This window comes from Piliocolobus tephrosceles, chromosome 21 (assembly GCF_002776525.5).
Source record: "Piliocolobus tephrosceles isolate RC106 chromosome 21, ASM277652v3, whole genome shotgun sequence".
NCBI lineage: Eukaryota > Metazoa > Chordata > Mammalia > Primates > Cercopithecidae > Piliocolobus > Piliocolobus tephrosceles.
Window position 1 is genome coordinate 29,873,328 of NC_045454.1, and position 4,735 is coordinate 29,878,062.

A 4,735-nucleotide genomic window follows, 5' to 3' on the forward strand; every position below is an offset into this window, starting at 1 on the left:
CCCTTTCAAGGAATGTCACGTGTGCAAATGATCAAAGGTCAGTTCCTGGTCAACATAAATAAACAAGCCTATTTAAGACAAATTTCCCCATACTCCCTTGTATTTACTCCTCACCCCCTAACTCAAGGTTATAGAACAGTTTGCCTTCAGCTATTCTCCCCCAGGGCTCTGCAGGACCTTCCAAACTTTCAGGAGGTTTGCATTCTTTCCCTATAGATTTTTCACCACTCTGACTGATCCCCCCACTTCTCCCCCTTTTTTTTGCAACAAGTTTTGATGATTGAAGCATACAGATGTGAGCAGTGGCAGGTTTGACTGGCATAGTGGTTACAGCTTGTGTCCCAGCTTTGCATCCTAGAACCAGTAAACAATATAAAACAAACATGAGTATAATCAATATTATTATTTTGCAATCAAGGAGTGATATATAGTGGTACTTGCCACCTCAGTCCAATGTATGCCATTACTGAGGGACCCCACCAGAGCTATGTCAATCCCTCCCAGTCAATCAGTCACATTTTTAGAGGCTAGAAAGGGAGTCTCTGCCCAAGTAACAGTGTGGAAGAAAGGCGGTTCTAGAAGATGGGCCCGATAGAATATAGCAGGTACAGGTTGCAGGCAAAGTGAGAGAATAAGAAGAAACAATACCCTACAAGAGTTGCAATGTACAACAGAAAGCATAGAAAGGAACACATTATCTGAGTGAATGGTTTCTTTTTCTGAAGCAGAATTCACTTAACCTCCTGAGTTGTCTTCTTCAGCATCTCCCAGGTAATGTCTGCGGCCTGTGATGTCCAAGGAAGTGGCATTGTCCAGGGTTGCAGGTTCTGCAGGATCATTTCCTTCATTTTTAGTACTGGGTTGGGTCCTGGCCATGCTGTGGTAAGGTTTGGTGTGTCGTGCTGGAATTCAAAGAGGACGTGAGGGGACGTGAACACAAGCATATCCTCTTCCCCATGTTAACAAATAATTTGGACCACACTATACATTACTATTTGCCGAGACCAGCTCAGTCATGGAGACCCTAACCCAGTGGTGCTAGAGGAATTAAAGACACACACACAATATAGCATGTGGAGTGGGAAATCAGGGGTCTCACAGCCTTCAGAACTCAGAGCCCCGCAGAGATTTACCCACATATTTATTGACAGCAAGCCAGTGATGAGCATTGCTTCTGTAGATTATAGATTTACTAAAAGTATTGCTTGTGAGAAACAAAGGGATGGGCTCTGGCTAGTAATCTGCAGCAGGAACAGGTCTTTAAGGCACGGATTACTCATGCTATTATTTGTGGTTCAGGAATGTCTTTAAGCGGTTTTCCCGCCCTGGGTGGGCCAGGTGTTCCTTGCCCTCGTTCCAGTAAACCCATAACCTTCAGCGTTGGCGTCATAGCCATCACGAGCATGTCACAGTGCTGCAGAGATTTTGTTTAGCCAGTTTTGGGGCCAGTTTATGGCCAGATTTGGGGGCCTGTTCCCAAAAACTATTTACATCTTTCCATAACACTTAAGGTCTTATATTTTGAGAGGTTTTTGCAAAGTGCTTTTCTATGTCTGATTGAAATTTATTATCTAAATTTAAGAAATTAAGGGTAAATAAGGTTCATGCTAGTAATGTTGTAGGGTTCTTACTCATATTCCCCATTTCTATTTTTTTAAGCATACTCTTAAGGGTGGATGGGTACATCCCACTGTTATCTGGGTTAAATAACTGATAAATTCAACAAATGACTCCTGAGGCCCTTGTCGTACATTTACAAAAGATCCCTGTTGAATTCTACCTTTGGGAATTCGTTCCCAGTCCCTGTGAGTACACAAAGACATATGTGCATAAGCTTGGGGGAAACATTTTAATTGTTGTTATATATTAACGTAGGGACCCCTCCCCTGGAGCATAGCAGCTGTTATGTTTTGCCTGGCCAACTGATTCTGGTTAACTTACTGTTCACATAACTCATCATATTCTGCCCTCCAGAGGAGGTATTGACTGGCTTCTAAAGTTGTTTTAGCTAGTATTGACCAGTCCCATGGGGTCATATGGTATTTTTCTGCTATGGCCTCAAGTAATCCTCTCCTAAATGGGCTAGTGATTTCATTTTCTCTAATGCTTTTTCTTATTTCTTTATAAGTCTTGAAAGTAATGGGTTCATGTATCTGACTGCCTTGTTGATCTTTCCTCATTGGGCAGACCAAGAGCTCCCCTTCTAATGCCACTTACCTAAGACAGGGTCCCATAACTGTAATGTATCCCTTGTCTTTTCCCCAGTTTATTGGGAGAGAGCTCAGGGAAAATCTCTGTCTCCTCTGTGGCACCTTTACCTGGTAATGGTGGGGCTGAGCGGGGAGGGGGGAGGAGGGGGAGGGGGATGAGGGAGAGGGGGAGGAGGAGGCAGCAGTAAGGTAGATGATGTTTCCTCCCTTCCCTTTTTAGGCTCTTCTGTATAGAGCAAGGCAAAAGCAGTCCTAACTAAGGACTATAACATTAAAGAACATTAAAGATGTTAGTTGGATTTGTTGCCTGTGTGCATAATGTCTAAGATTTCTTCTCACTTGTTCCCAGAGCTCTAGGTCTAGTGTGCCTTCTTCTGGGAACCATGGGCTATGGAAAACAACAGTTTGCATTAGGTCTCTTAATTGAGCCTTCGAAACCAAGGCTCCACTAGCTTTTAACAGTTGTTTCAATCTTTTTATATACTATTGCTGTTGAACTGATGATTGTTGTCCCATGATAAAATTAGCTTTAGTCTGGGCATGGTGGCTCATGCGTGTAATCCCAGCACTTTGGGAGACCTAGGTGAGTGAATCACCTGAGGTCAAGAGTTCAAGACCAGCCTGGCCAATGAGGAGAAACCCCGTTTCTATTAAAAAATACAAAATTAGCCAGGCATGGTGGTGCATGTCTGTAATCTCAGCTACTCGGGAAGCTGAGGCAGGAGAATCACTTAAACCTAGGAGGTGGAGGTTTTCATGAGCCAAGATTGAGCCATTGCACTCCAGCCTAGGAAACAAAAGTGAAACTCCATCTCAAAATAATAATAATAATAATAATAATAATAACAATAATAATAATAATAATAATAATAAATAAAACCCTGGCTTGAAAAAATCCCTCTGAACTTGGAAATCCCCAGCAGGCACCAATTACTTACTGTGCAGTCACTTCCCTTTCGTTTTGGAGGGTTCTGTCATGATCCATTGTGTTGCTCCCCACACAGGGCACCACCTGCCAGTCCTGTCCCACAGATCCTGGCTGACAGATGAAATAAGTACTCAGACATAGATATGCAGTGTTAAAGAAGCTAGGGAACTGCCCAGCTCTAGTGGCCAGATTGCAGCACCGAGAAGCTGGAGCTGCTTGCTTTTATTCATTGCAGGCACAATGTCAAATACTTGGAGCCAACACAACCTGTCGGTTGTTAACATTTATAGTTCCCCTTTCAGGGAACATCACGGGCAGTTGGTCAAAGGTCAGTTCCTGGTCAACATAAGTAAACAAGTCTGTTTAAGATAAATTCCCTTAAATTCCCTTATACCCATTCATTGCCCTCTGCCTCAGGGTTATAGAACAGCTGCCTTCAGCTATTCTCCCCCAGGGATCTGCAGAACCTTTTGGCCTTTCAGAAGGTTAGCATCCTTTCCCTATAGTTTTTCCACCACTCTGACTGATCCCCCATACTTTATTCAATATGCATGTGAGTTGCAATCTACTCCAAGACATTTGTGATGGTATGGACCCATGATTCTACATGTGGCTCTAAGCCCAGGAATGACAGCCAACATCTTTCCAATTGGCTGATCCATTTAGGAAAGTCCTCATCTGCCTATGAGCTACATTTAGAAGTGAGTCATCATTTGTAGCTTTAGAAATGAGCCATTCCTGGCCGGGCGCGGTGGCTCAAGCCTGTAATCCCAGCACTTTGGGAGGCCGAGACGGGCGGATCACAAGGTCAGGAGATCGAGACCATCCTGGCTAACACAGTGAAACCCCGTCTCTACTAAAAATACAAAAACTAGCCGGGTGAGGTGGCGGGCACCTGTAGTCCCAGCTACTGGGGAGGCTGAGGCAGGAGAATGGCATGAACCTGGGAGGCAGAGCTTGCAGTGAGCTGAGATCCGGCCACTGCACTCCAGCCTGGGCGACAGAGCGAGACTCCGTCTCAAAAAAAAAAAAAAAAAAAAAAAAAGAAATGAGCCATTCCTGGCTGGATGTTTGCATATCTCAGTCACAATTCCAACTGTGGACTGTATCTGCATATGAGATTTAGGACCTCACCAGTGGGCTCTGTCCATGTTAAGGTTACAATTATAACAGACAGCAGGATGTTCTTTTAAGAAACACAACCTTTGGCTGGGTGCAGTGTCTCACACCTGTAATCCCAACACTTTGGGAGGCAGAGGTGGCAGATCACCTAAGGTGAGGAGTTTGAGAACAGCCTGGCCAACTTGGTAAAACCCCTACAAATATTAGCTCGGCTTGGTGGCACATGCCTGTAGTCCCAGCTACTCAGGAGGATAGGCAGGAGAATCACTTGAACTCAGGAGGCAGAGGTTGCAGTGAGCCTAGATCGTGCCAGCCTGGGTGATAGAGTGAGATTCTGTCAAAAAAAAAAAGAAAGAAAGTAAAAAAAAAGGAAGGAAGGAAAGAAAGAAAGAAAGAAAGAAAGAAAGAAAGAAGAAAGGAAGGAAGGAAGAAAGGAAAAGAAAGAAAGAAAGAAAGAAAGAAAGAAAGAAAGAAA